Raw genomic sequence first — 14,838 nt, 5'->3', positions numbered from 1 at the left:
GAATTATATTCCTCTACATTTTTTAAAAAACCAGCAGCCTGATAAGGAATAAAGAATTCTTGTTGCTTTCACTGAAGAACTGACTGCACTGTAGGTTTATCTCTCGATTTCAGAGAATTCCTATCTAAAGGGGCACTAGGAAAGCCTAACTACAGAGGAACACATCAGCCCAGCTACTTATCTCTTCAAGCTCCAGAAGAATCCACAGGAGATCAGACTTTCTAGGTTGCTCTGCTCACATTGCTGCTTGCTTGGTGGATTGTTTCCCTCCTCTTTTCTCTTTTCATTTTGTTTCCTGTTGTTTTCAGTTTGGTTGGAATTAGCCTTGGTGAGGTGGGAAGAAGCCATCTGGGTCTGTGGTTTCATGAAGCAGGCAAGATATTTCTTAGGATGAGTTGTATTATCAGTGGTGACTTAGTAAAAATGAGATGTGCAGCTTTTGTGGTTTTGTGTCTCAGAGATTTCTAGCCAAGTGTCCACACTTTACATATCAGAAGGAGATTTTCAAGGCATTCAAGTTCCTAAAAGTTTAACTGAGACAAATGTTTTAGTTGTTTCATCCACTATTTCTGTAGTTAGCAAGACTTAAACAACAGATGCAGAAAATCCCCTGCTATGCTTGCTGAAATCAGTAGGAAAATTCCCATCTGGGATTATGATTTATCTTCTATTAGATTTTGTGGGTGGATAGAGGTGTATGAGGCAGAAAAGAATTCATCTTTTTTTCTCCTTTTCCACTGCTTCTGCTACAGCAACAGAGCTAATCACATGTGAGTCAGCAAAGTGTCCTTTTCCAGGTAGAGAAAGGAAAATTTGCAAAGGGAAAAAAATGTTCATCTCTGCTGTGGTGAGGAGAACCACTTTGTCATGTGTTGTTTTTCTTGTTTCTATTAATAAAGAGTGGCATAAAGTGCACATCATTGAAATGTTCATTGCCTGGTTAGGGAATCCATTGCCTTAGCCTTCTGCAGGGGCATCAGAGAAATAGTCATAAAATGCACTCAAGGCCTGTGTACTTTCCTCTTTTTTCTAGAATATCCCTGTCAGTACAGAGCACATGCAATCACTGTGAGACTCTTAACTAGATTCAGCCAGGTAGAATTCAAATAAATAGGGTGTATTTATTGAGAGAATACATGCACCTTTTGCTCCCAGGAATTGATTACCCTTCTTGAATCCTCAGCCATGAATCACATGCTAAGGTGATAACCAGAACTGAAGATGTACAGGTTGGCTGTTCTTCCATTAGGGACTGGCACTTTATTTAGTGAGAATCCACTCAGTTTCTTTTTTTGCCTGTTTGAAACTGGGCTTTATGAGATTCACACAGAAGTTGAATCTAAAAAGCATTTGAAACTTCAGAAGAGTATTGGTGACTACTTAATATTATGGCTTATTGGAGGAATTGTGTCTTTAAGAGATGCCTAAAGGAGCCAATTAGTATTGTTATATCATTTGGAATTGATATAGAATAGCATTTTGCAGCAGCAACTCTTATAGTTGCAAGTCTTTCAGTGGATGAGACACATCTGTAAGACTTCTTGACTGGGTGATTGGCAAAATGCAATACTTATCTCCCACTCTGTCAATCTTGCATTGGTTCCCAAATATTTCCCTAGGTATATAGCGGAGATTTTGGTCTTGGTTTGTTTGCTCTTAAAAGCTAAGCAAACTAACAGCCTTCTCTTTATTTCTTTGTTGTACTTGATATCAAGTAGAAGATCCATATCCTGTAACACTTGGCTTCAGTAGAAATGACTTTCAGCTCCAAAATGTGTTTCCTCTTAATTCTGGAAGGCCTGAGTTTGCTGACCTGCAGTGCATGTTGAGAGCCTGTTGTTAAGTACATTTCTGGACAGAAGCTGAGGAGATGAGTCCTGCTCAGCTTCTGTGGAAGTGTCTACCTAACTTTGCATTGACACATTCTAAGTGAAACTTAGCAAATCACACCTTTTGAAAGTCTTGTTAGTCCCAGTCAGAGGTTTTTCTCTGGAGGAAAGAAAATACTCCATGAGTGATTATGCAAAAACAATCTCAGCCTAAGCCTCTAAGATACCACTTTCTGTTTCAGGGAGAAACTGTAGATGCTTAGGTCAAGTATCACAATAGCTGAGCTTTCAGATTCCTTTCAGGCAGATCCTCTATATTCTTGTTACTAAAATCAAAGATACTCAAAGATACTTTGGTGCCAGGGAGTTTGAAATGCTTGTGTAAATCATTAACATGGACCATTTATTCTGACCACAGCTACATGGTCTAAAGTTGATATATGGAATCTGTTAATCATTACTCATAAACTACTTGCTGCATATCAGAAGGTGACGGCAAAAGCTCCTGCCAACTTTTCAGAGGTCAGTACCTCAGGTTCTCTTTGCTTAACTAACCTGCATCCAGCTTTTGTAAGTCATCCTGAAATGCCTAGTCAGGTGTTTTTTGTAACCTCTGACACTTGAAGAGAAATCCTAACTTCTCTGTGTCAGATACATGAAAAGATGGTGAAACAGTTGGGAATGTTATTCCAAAGCTATTTTTTTGCTTTTCCCCTCAATAGAATCAGGAGGTACCACAACCTCAGAGAAGCCACCATGTGTGGTTCTGCAAGTCTCAGGGCCAGGAATTGACATTCCTTAGAGGACTTGATCCAGTAGGGATTTTGTTCCCTGAACAAATTTTCACACGGTGTGGCTTGGGTACACTAGAGACTGTTAAAGCATCAGGAATATCTGCAGAAATGCTGGTGCCTCTCAGTTGCTTGGTGTCTGCTGATTTTTTTTATTCCTAACTCATTATGTTGTGATGCAGAAAATATTCTGCTCTTTCCCCAATAGCTTCTCATGAACCTCCTTATCTGGCCAATTGCCTTTCTCTTTCATTCTCTTTTTCTCATTCATTTCCTTTTGCCCCCTTTCATTCCTTCTGCCACTGAGCAGCCTTGCTCAGTCTGACTTTTTTCTAGTCCGGGTTCTTGAAACCTCATCCTTCTTCAGTTCACCAGTTTTCCTTTCCTAGCCCAGGCTTGAAGTCCTTTGCCATTCTGTATAAGACTTTTCTATGACTCCTCTTCCTCTGCCTCACTTTTCTTACCTCAAACTCTGATTCTGTAACCTAGCACATCAGTTCTGACTTGTTTCTCTTGTGCCTTAATTGAACCATTTTATCCTCTCTTGTGCAGTGAAGCAGAAAAGAAATTCCTTAATTGTAGTTTGGATCTAAAGTGCTGCATTATCCAACAACATCAAAGAGTAGCCTTTCTATGGAAATGTGGGGAGCCAACATCCTTCAGTTGCTGAATCAATGTAAAACAAATATTTAAAGAATTTCAATACCAACCCTGAGCAAACCATTACTGCGAATCTGCAGACTTTTCCAAATTTTTCAAAGTTTTATTCTCATCCAAATTAGATCATTTTACTGGTATGCAGTAATAAAAAGACATATCCCTGATACAAGTATTAGCTCTCTATTAGTTTCCATCCATTTGTTCCAGAATAGGGTGAATGCCACAGCTAACTGTCTGAAAAGATGTTTAGAATTGAAAATACATTTCTTTGCATGTTGTTCTTCAGGATGACTGCATCAGTTTTGCTCAGACTTTCAAAAAAAGTTACTGTGAGCCAGTCAGCTCTATTGAATACTATGGCCCAGTGAGATGGGTTAATCTAGCAATTGAAAAAATCATATAATATAAAGTGCTGAAAAAACTTTATTTTTTTTCTAGTTGTATGATGGATAAGTTGTGTAATCTCATTTTTTCTTTATTTAATTTTTTTTTTATGAGACAGAATGTAAGTAGGTACAATTAGAAGTAGTAGAACAGCAGAAGAATAACTGTGATTGCTTGTTGTATTGAAGTACTAGATGAGAGATTCCACTTGCTCTGAAGAAAGGAGCAAGTTATAAAAAATAGCTCAGATTAAATGCACTATTTTTGCCAGAATTAAAATGCTTTGTATGTTCAGTCTTCTAGAAAGGTAAATGCCTGCACAGAATATATATAGAAAGTCTTGACATTCCTTGAAACAATCATTGATCAGCCTCAAACAAGGTATGTTGGTCCTTAGAGAATGACAGAAAATTACAACAGATTAAGAATATTTACTTTGGCAAGACAGAACTAAAGTTTCTGAAGGAAAATGCTTTTTGACACTGCTGTAGAAATTATCATGTAACAGTAGAAAGCATTCCAACTAGAAATGGGATTTATAAAAACTATTGATTTCTTTGTTGTCTTTTGCTTCAGCTAGTACCCAGTTTTATTCCTTTAACTATTCTTCAACTTGGACCTAATTGCAGATGTAGGGTGAAAGTGGGTTACAAATTTAAATTTGCAAATGAAAAAGAAATATCAATTCTACTCTACTGGAGAAAATAGAGACATTTAGTTGAATGCAACTTTTGATGTAGAAGTTAGGATTCCCAGATTTAAAAAAACTTGCACATTACAGATATTATTACAACACTCATGGTTTGGCAGTGCTCTCTATAAATACATTGTTTCTTAATAATTTTCTCAGGAATTTCAGGCCTCATGATGATCAATACCCTTAAACATAATATTTTATGGAAGAGTGTGGTGCACTCCTGAAGTAGTGTGAATAAAGATCACAGATCCCACCTTTAGGTTTGCACAGTTTTCTTGCTGAATAAGTGAAAAATAATAGATTGCATTGACTATATGCACCATTCATTTTTAGTGGAAACTAAAACTTTAGTGGAGTTTTAAAGTGCTGCAATATATCCTTACAGTTCTTCAGAGTGGAAGTTACATACACATGATTGCTTTCATCTCATGCCTGGAAGAAATGCTGCAGTAGACATGTTGGGTTAGCTGCAAGTTGAGGGAAAAGGTTTTTAATAGATGCACAATAAAAACTGGTTAAAGGTACTGCTGTTGAAGAACAAAGTTATAAAGAATAAAGAATAAACCAAAGGCTGAACTGAAAGGTTTGATTTTTTAATTATAGATTAATTAATTCTAAATTCTTAATGTTCACTTCTTCTCAAGAAGCAAACCAAAACAATGTTCTAGTTTTATTCTAAAGTCATCATTAGCTGTAAATCCTATTTCTCATTGAAGCAAAGCAAATATAAAAAAATAATCTTCCATTACAGAGATGTATTGCTAGTTCTGAGAAATTCAGTTTATCTTCAGTGCATCCAAATTTGTAAATGACCACTTTTCAAGCTGAAGAATATTCCTGAAAACTTGTCATTTTCCTATTAATGTTTTTTGCAATCCTTTCTGCACTGCTATGACATTTTTAAGCTGCAGATCTCCAGTGTTGTTTTCCAAGGGAAGTTATTTCCATTGCCTGAGCAAGTGAACTGTGCAAAACAGGCCACGAAGCAGGAAAAGGAGAATGAATGTCTGAAGGAAAACAACCACAACTATGAGCAACAATTGCAATGAATGAACCAGGGGAGTCTGAGGTTTTGCAGCTCTCTCAAACTAGCCTTTAGAAAGCAAAAGTAGATTCAGGTCACAAACATGTTTACTTGTTGGGTCAGTTTTGTGATGTGTATTTTCCTTAAGGCCCCAGGCAGGCAATTTTTACCAAGGGTATATGACAACATAAGCTGTGGCTTAGAATTCAGATTTCAACTAAGGAAATCCAGAGCAAGACTTAGTTAAAGAAACTAATCACATTCTCCAGAGTAGGTCTAATGGCCTTGAATCACATGAGTGAAAATCCTTCTGAGGCCAACAGCAGTATTTGCTGGAGTGGAGAACACTCTTAAGGAAAAATGAGCCATTGATCCAAACTCTGTATAGTCTATAGCTTTAGGCAAAGCTGATGTTTGCTCACATTGGATGTTCTGGCAGGTATAGTAGTTGACCTCTGTCTGCAGAATGCAGTCACAGAGGTGTCCTCCTCTTCATTTACGTTTGTAGTCATTCCCCTGTAGTCATAGGTGATTCAGGAAGCCATTTACAAAAGTTGTCTCCTCAATTGAATAACCATGAAACTCTGGCATCTCTCTGATTATTTGCTGTGAGCTTTGCTTAGACAAATCCACATTCATATGTAGGATCATGTCTGCTTGTCTAAAAACTCATCAGTAAACACTAGAATGTGAACACAGCAAAGGGTATTTGAGCTGTTTTCACCTTGCTCAGTTTTTCACTGTTTTCTCTAGTCCAGCTGGAATGGATTCAGGTGATACAAATGTCAAATTTTGCCTTGGAAACTGATAATAATTTGTGCATACAGGCAATGGTGAGGAAATCCCTTCAGAAGCTTAAGTAGAGTCTTAGTGTCTGCAGGACAAAGTAGTAAGTATGAGCAGGAGGAATGTATTTCAAAATGCTAGCACTTCCACTCTCTCTGTACAGGCTCACACACTTTGTCAGCTTCAAAGAAAAGCACAAAATTGTTGTGAAAGGGTACCTGCTCCTTTTAGCCCATACCACTCACACGGTCTTTAGACTGATTTTGGTATCCTACAATACCAATCAGTCACCAGGGAGAAAACAGAAAGCAGGAGCAAAGAGCATGACATGTTATTAAGAATAAAAGCAGGCATCAGTCCTTACTATGTAATGGAATTAAAGCAGTAAACAATGATGGCATTTCTGACACATCTGCATTTAGTGGGTATCTGACTGAGGATATTATACTTGATTTCCATCAAGTTAATCTCAAAACATTAATGAGACAAAAGCAAGCAAAAGTTAAAGGGATAAAGGGCAGAAAGCAGAAGAATCTGAGGAGATACTGAAAACAACTGAAGTTATTTGCTTCATGAAGAAGATGGTATTTGTGTTGTAAGAAAAAATTGCTCCAGAAAAAAAACTAGCTTAGTAGTCTTGACTTTCTCAAAAATTCAAGAGCAGACTGAGTTTCAAAGAAATCGAAAGGCAATGCCTGAAACTACAAAAAGAGATGCCCTTTTCCACTGCACATAATTACATTTTTGAAGACACTACTACAAAATGCTACTGCATTAAGGTACTCAAGACCAAACAGATTATTATTTTTTGTTATGAATACTAAGAATCCCATTCTATTATGTTTACTAGAATAAAACTATATTGAATCCATAAATTGTGTTTGAATTTTAGAAAATGCTGCTGGATCCAAGAAAAGATAACTTTGCTGGAGTTTTGGGGGTTTTGTAACTTAGAATTGTGTTCTGTGGGTAATTTTTATTATGGTTTGAAAGAATGACTACTTTTGAGTAATAAGAATGCTATATTGCCTGAGATGGAAAGACTCTATTGCTGTGCATACATCCTGAAATAAGAATATCCCTTTTTATACTGCTTCATCATTTTCCCCTTCTTTTGAACACTTGTTCATCAGCTACTTATGTCTTTGGTTTTGAGTTTGATTACAAACACTTTTATTTCCTCAAAAGAGCTTTTAACTCTTTGTTCTCTTTGATTCCACATTTTCCTAAAGCTCATGGGTTTCTAGGATTTGGGTGCTCCAGTCTAGGTCTTCAGCCATTCTTTGTTATTGGTGTTACCATTTATTAAATTTATGTTAGAATCAGTGACTCCAACAGAGATTGGCTGTGTTATATATGTTATAATCAATCAAAAGTATTTAAAACACGTAATTATTTGTTTCTATAGAAGGTCAAATTATAAATTTAATTTATAAATTAAAATTTTGACCTGTGAAAAATACTAGAGATCTGCTTGTTGTTTTCTTTGTCTATGCAAATCACTCCAAAATAACTCCCATGGAGTGTCTCACCATTTGGTTTTTATTCAATCCATGTTGGGTTTGATCATACTGATGAGACAGGGGTGTTGTACTGCTACAGCCTCAGCATTGGGAAATAAGGTTGTATTTCTTCTGATGCCAGAGCTGCCTTGTTCAAAACAAGCAGGAAACTCTCTGCTGTCTAAGACTCTTAAAAGGGACTTAATTCCATGAAATTATAAATTGGTGCTAATAGCTGTGTCCAGCAATGAGGAGCTGTTGTGATGTGCCCTTTTCAGGCACACTTTGGCCCTTCTATCATCACACCAGATGATCACCTGTAGCCATATGTCTGTGCAGCCCCAGTTTGGCTCATTGCCTCCCTGGCCTAAAGAAGCCTCAGCTTCTGCTTTTTGCTATTTATAAGGAGCACTCTGATTTCAAACTGTGAAATGTCAGACTGATTTTAACAGCCTGGTCCAGCTAGCCAGACCCAAAAAATTATTTTCTTACAACATTAAATCTTGAAGGCAATGGCAAAATGGTCTCTAAATGGGCAGAAGAACCCATGTATGTAGTGCACTGAGGTCTCAGAGGTCATTCAGGATCAGATCCCTATTTGGAAATGACAGAGCTTTTTATAAACTTCAAAAGAAAGAATGAAGGTTTCCACAAAAGCTCAGAAGCCACTTCCACTGGAAACTAACAGAAGGTATATTATATAGTTGTCATCTTAATGGCTTTACTATTTTGGACATGAGGATGAAAATTATGCAGTTCTTCCATTTTCCCTTTTTCTAGACTTGCATTGGTTACACTGTGGTAAGCAGTAGACCAGAGTCTTTTTTGTGTAAAGTGGTGAACATTCAAAGACCTACCACATGAAGTCCCAGTCCTGCAATCAGACCCAGAGAGAGCTTCCCATGCACCCAGAGGCTCACTACCAGCCAACAGAAACATCAAAGATCTCTTTGGAAGGTGTAAGCTAAGAAACTGAGACCAATTCACTTTGATATTTTCCTCCCATTGAAATACAGACATATTTTTATCTCTTTCTTTATTAATATCTTTAATTGTACATATTGTAAATTATCTAAAATGTGCAAATGCTCCTAAAGGCTAACATAAAATAAGTGATACAAAAATGCATTTTAGTTCCTAATACAGAGAATTATAATTGTGTGATTCTGTGATATTTTTTTTTCCTTCCCTGATGTTTTCCAGAATGTGCTATAAAAATAAAAACTCACCACTGTCTCCTGGCATGTGGTAACATGGTACTGGCTTTCTTTATTTTTCTTTTCCGGCCAATTCAAAGTCACTATTTTGAAAAATCAAAGTCTTTTTATTTATCTTCCTCTGGATCACTTTGTCCAGAATAAGTGTCCAAAATCAACAAAGAAGAAACATAGTAACTGAGCTTGTCCCTTTGTTCCCTCTGTGAAAAACGGCAGTGCTATACATCTTTGCTCCCACTGGCTGCATGGCTGTCAGGCATCAGCATTTTGGGAGTAACTTTCTCAAACGTGGTTTGTATTTACACAGACTAATTTATGTGTAACAGAGGATTCTTCTGGTAAAGCAAGTAGAGCTCCTGGGGAAACCAGCATCTCCTTTCCTATAGAAAGCTGGAAACAAGAGCTGGTGGAGACCTTTTTTACCAGTTAGCTTATAGAAAACAACATAAAACTTAATCCAACTACTTGTTTTTATTGATATCTTCCTGCTGGCAAGGTGTGGAAAATCCTGTCATTTCAGACCTAGGTCATTTCCAACAATTAGAAAATACTCATATATTATGATAAATAACTTCAAAAAATAAAAGTTATGCTATGACCAATGAAGGAAAGATGATGTGGTATAAATGTCATATCTTGTCATATGTGTTACAGAAAGATGTTACACACCATGTGACCCCTTATAAGATGAGACATTTAATTTTTCTTCATCTCAAGTGCCTGAGAGGTCTAATCCTGGTCCTAATGGCTGTCCACATTACTGAGATACCCTCAGACCAGAATTTTGGGAGGGTTAGTGTGATGTGGTACACATGCCCTTTCTCAGATATAGCTGCCTGCTCCAAAAAAATTCCAGTTTCAAAAGGTCTTAATTTGCTCTCAAGGAGAGGACTTGTAATTCAAACACTTGATTAGGTCATTATCAATTATACAGTAAGAGGTTTAGTAGTAATGGTAACATACAAATAAGCCTTTAGGCTTTAAGTATATGTTGTTTTTATTATACTGTAACTAGTTTACCATTATGTTTCCTTGTGACAGATTGTTTTCTTCCCTGTGGAACACGGCCATTGCTAATATTTCCATTATGTTAATATTCCAAGGGCCAATTATTGATGTTGACATCACAACCTTTAAAAAAAAAAAACCATACCATTCATGAGTCCATACCATTCATTTTCCTAGAATGAGTTAATTTTTTTTACCATTAGCAGGCCAATTACTTGAGTCTCCATAGACTACCCAGTTCCTGTGGATACTGCTGTCTGTCATTGCTGCTGAACACTGATTGCTATTCAAGAGCCTGTCATACCAGAGAATATTTTTGTAAAACCAAACTGGTTTGCTCCAGACACACAAGACCTAGGAATTCAGATGGCCAACCCCAGTCTCCAAGAACTAAACAAACCACACAGCTGAGCTCAGATATGGAAAACCCTGCAAACCAAACATCCAACTCAGTATACACAGCAAGCCAAAAAGTCTCCCAGATACAGAGCCAGGACTGCCAGCTGAGAGTGGCTATTGTTAAACAGGAGAACATGCAGGCAGGAGTTGCTTAAGTGAGCAAAAATGAGGCAAGAATATTTAATCTGAAGCAGGGTTAACACAGCAGTGATGTAATCTGAATAACTGGCTCTGCAAAGGATTGCATATTGTCAAGACAATGCAATTTTTCCCTCAGTGGTCATGGAGCAGGAGTTCTGCAGAAGGTGTGCAAAGACTGCCTAGCCTGAAGCTGAGCTCCAGGATCATCTCACAGTGTTCCCTGGTATTGATGGTCACCTGGGGCTGGAAATCCTGGAGAGCAAATGAAGAACGAGATGTGTGAGTGGCTGCAGAGGGAGGAGGGGAGAGAGCTGCTTTAATCACTGCCTGTTACCTTGAAAAGCCTTTGAAGGGAATGGTTGCAAGGATTAAAAGGTCATGTGATTATTTTAGCAAATTACATTTTTGGAAAGAATAACAGGAGTAAGTTATTCAGGATATTTCAAGCAGAAATATCTATGAGACTGTGAAACAATTGCCAAAGAAAAATGGTTCCCAAAACTTCCTTGTTAAGCATTATTTTAAACTAAATTGGACAAGTAAACAGGGAGGAATTTATGTGAAATAAATAACAAAAAGTAGTTTCTTCCTTAGTAAAAAAAACTACCTAGAAAACAAAACAAACCCCACTTTAAGTTTGTAGGAGTAGAAAGAAATATTCCAGTTTTAAGAACTTGTTTGTGTCAGAGGTCAGTGTCTCTTCACATAAGGAGGATATGTGCAACATTTAGATTCCTATTCTTATTGCAAATTCTGCAGACCAGCAATGAGACATTTGCAAATTATAGTCATTTCTTAAAAACTACAGCATGCATCACTACTTGTGACCAGCACACAACTTTGCACAAATAACTGTCACATAGCACAAAAAATGCACTGTCTTGTCAGATGTTTGAAGGCTCTCAAGGAGCCTTTTTTTGACATATAGCATGTTTGCTCTACTTTTTTGACACATTTGTTTTAATAGCTTAAGAAAAAAGGCAATAATAATGTCCAAATTCCTTTAGAATTTCAAAGGACCAGAATATTAAGGTATGTGTTTTATGGCAATTCCAGCACTTCTCATTGAATAATTTGAATTCCTAACACATCCTGGAGCTGTTCTGCATTTAAAATTATTTCTAATGTAAGATAAAATTAACTGAATACAATTCAACCAAAACTAATTTAGTATAGATTTCCATTAGTACCTAGGAGCTACATGTTTTGAAATACACTCACAAGCATATCACCTCAGTTATCAGGGAAGGACCTCTGACCCTTTTCACTGATGATAAACTGAGATCCGAAGATACCACGAGTCACATCACCAAAATATGCAAATCACATCTTCAAAAGCAGATTATGCATCCCATGAACAAACCTCAGAATTTTATGGGCTGTCAGCTCCTACTAATAATCAGAAATTAGGCCTGGGAATATCCTTGTTAATTGAACATCACTAATATTATCACTTACAAACCCAGAGGGAGAAGGAAACAGGTACCCCATTCCTGTAGTCAAACCATCGGACCTTTCATTAGCATTTATTTTCCATATACATTGCTAAAGGAAAATTTTGTGCATTGGAATGGTTTCATGTGTTTTGCAGTACCTTATACCTCTAAAGTATTTTAACAAAAAAATGAAAAATTCAGGCCCATATGTTTCTTCAGTGCCTCTGAGGTTAAGCTGTAGTTGAGCAGGAATTGGCAGGATTTCAGTCTTGGTCACAGGTACTTAAAACCTCCCTAAGTTCCATTTTAATCACATAAGCCCTTTTCTAGATCAAGACTTAATGTACAAATCCGTCTCAGAAATGTTATCCTAAGAGAGTGTCCTGGGGTCATGTTGAAAGCCTATAAGAGAAGAAATTGAAATTAGGTAATATCCTCAGATAATGTTCCCTGAATACTCTGCCCAAAAATTTGGGTTTTTTTGTTGTAATAAGCTAATGATGAGTTTTGCTGTTCTAAAATATATCAGACAATCAGTAGGAAGTTACTTATTTTCAGAACAAATGAAAGATGGCTTTCAAAAAGGGGTAGATATTTACATCCAAAAGCTTTTTTTTTTCTGTAGGTGAGGCAGAAAAATGCATAATTCCTGATCATATATAGGCCATATTTGCTTTGCATGAAGATCATGGTTGGAAGGTCAGAGGGCATTAGGAGTGGAATTAGGATGTCTCAGCATGAGATACTCCCAACATTGGCAACTGCAAATGAAACAGGAGGTGAGAGGACAATCTAGAGCTGACAGCAATATTAAAATAGGTGGCACATAGCAAAGGGAGTGTAAAGCATCATAGCTCCTGATTAGGAGGCATGGCTGAACACAGGGAATGAGCAAAGTCACTTGCCATAATTACAAAATATACAAAATGGGGTTTATGTCTCCTTTCAACTAAACTAATACAGCATTCTTAACGTGTATGTAGTAAATATATTGAATATGCAGTCCTTCCTTCTCTGTGGAGAATACAGAAATGGCACTTAATGATTTTGTGGGCAAGCAAGTTGAAAAGAAAACCCTGTGATTCTGCTGATGTAAATTGTTCTTGCCTTAGTTAAACCAATGAAAGGTGACAGTTACAGTGGTTGAAGATTTCCCTTTTCTTTCTAAATAATCTGTGTTTATGAAAATAGCCACATCATCAGTGTGGTTAGTCATCCCATTTAACATCAGAAAATTAGAAACTGTTGATTGCAATGCTCTCTGCATAAAGCTGGTTAATCTTCTTGCTGAAATTGTTTCTAAAACTTACCATTTGATGCTGTATGTTCAGTTAACCCAGGATATGTTGTTACTGTATTTAGGCCTTGCCAAACCTTCATTAGGTTCACATAAAAGCTGATACCAAATAATAAAGTTATCTAAGTGCAAAAATAGAAGAAAAAAAGGAGGTTGCAATGGTTTGGTTTAAACAGCCAGGGGAAAAAAATTATTTTCACATGCAACATTAAATAAAGCTTCTCAAATTTACTTTCAAATGTAGCCTGTGGATTTTATACCTTTAATTTTTGTTAGTCACATCCTTTTCTTTCCAGTCCTGTGTATGAAGTCATAAACACTCTTTTATTAGATAGGGGAAAAAAGTAAAAATTGTGCAGTTAGACGTCTTTGCATGCTTGTTTACTCTCAGATCTCTGGAAAGCAGCTTTTAAAATAAAGCAGAGATGGCTGTCTGACATGCAGGGAAGATTTACCTTCCTTCAAATACTTTTTAATGAATATGAAGGGTTTTAAACTCTCTCTGACTGTACAGCTTGCTATTCCCTTTGATAGCAGTTTTATTTCTGTTAGCATGCAGATACCGCTGAGACTCTGAGACTGCTAAAACAAAAAAGAAAGCCTAATTTTATCAGAAAATCTGTTCCAGTATCTTAATTTTGCTTTTATTAGTTGCCTATTGCTTGAGATCACAGGTCAATAGACCCAGGGACCAAAGCAAAGGCACTGTGCTCCACGCTTCACCTGCTATACTATTTGAAACTTCAAAAAGTTGCATGCTGAACACATCAAAGATTGGTTGGGGTTTTTTAATACAGTAAAGGTATATAATAGAGCTTTTGTCTTTTCTCCCAAAAGTTAATAAGCATCCTGAACTTCTAACATAAAATCCTGACATTAATTCAATGGGGCAAATTGAGTAAATCCCATGTTTTGACAAGAAACAGTCTCTTGTTCTCATCAGATGGAAGTGAATATCCTGGTATTTCAGGTCTGGGAGTCTGAAAATGTCAGAGCAGTTTATGCCTGTGGAAGGATATCCAGAGAGGAAATATCATCAATAAAGTAAAACAGTGGATTAATGTAGTGATAATACCTGGTTTTATCATCCCACCTCTCTTCCAGATGTCAGGCAGTTCATGCAATGTGCGTGTGAGCAGCACACATTTCTACCTGCAACATCAGAGGGGCAGGTAGGAATGACAGAGAGTATCCTGGTGCCCTGTCTCAGGTTTGGTTGTGGCACTTTATTATCCAGCTGACATGACATATTGCCACTGTGCAGCATGCTCATGGTGTCACTGAGCAAAGGTGAAGAGTCTGTCCTGAGGGACTGAGAAAACACCGCACTCTGTGTCTGCTGCTCCTCCTTTCCTCCTCCCAGCAACTGCAGGTGTGGGTGGTTGGAAGCTTGAAAGGTGGCAAAGGCTGGGGCTCATGTGGACAGGTTGCAGTGGAAAGGGGGCAGAGGAAACTATCAGAACTAGCAATGCAGGAGAGGTGCCTCTGCTTCAGCCTTGGCAAGCCTTTTAGTTTGAGGGGGGAAATTAACAAATTCTTCATGCCAAAGTTCACAGATACTCTGTGCCTGATCTTCCCATACTTCCTTGGCAGTGCTAGAGTTGCAAGAAACTCAAAACTGCTGATTCTTTATGTGCCATCTCATGAGCCATCCTTAACAAGCCAAA

The 14,838-nt window shown here is 37.4% G+C and overlaps 1 long non-coding RNA gene across 2 annotated transcripts in view; it reads left to right on the top strand.

Annotated features, from left to right (window-relative positions):
• The first annotated feature begins 10,582 nt into the window (after window positions 1-10,582).
• The window catches only part of LOC130249482 (uncharacterized), a 28,550-nt gene continuing 24,294 nt past the window's right edge, over window positions 10,583-14,838 (top strand). For both annotated transcript variants that reach the window (XR_008839801.1, XR_008839802.1), the window contains exon 1: window positions 10,583-10,717. This is a non-coding gene — a long non-coding RNA (uncharacterized LOC130249482). The remainder of the gene's footprint in view (window positions 10,718-14,838) is intronic.

The sequence above is a fragment of the Oenanthe melanoleuca genome, chromosome 2, assembly GCF_029582105.1.
Source record: "Oenanthe melanoleuca isolate GR-GAL-2019-014 chromosome 2, OMel1.0, whole genome shotgun sequence".
Lineage (NCBI taxonomy): Eukaryota > Metazoa > Chordata > Aves > Passeriformes > Muscicapidae > Oenanthe > Oenanthe melanoleuca.
Note: the sequence above shows the minus strand (reverse complement) of the source record. Positions and strands in the feature narration are given on the sequence as shown.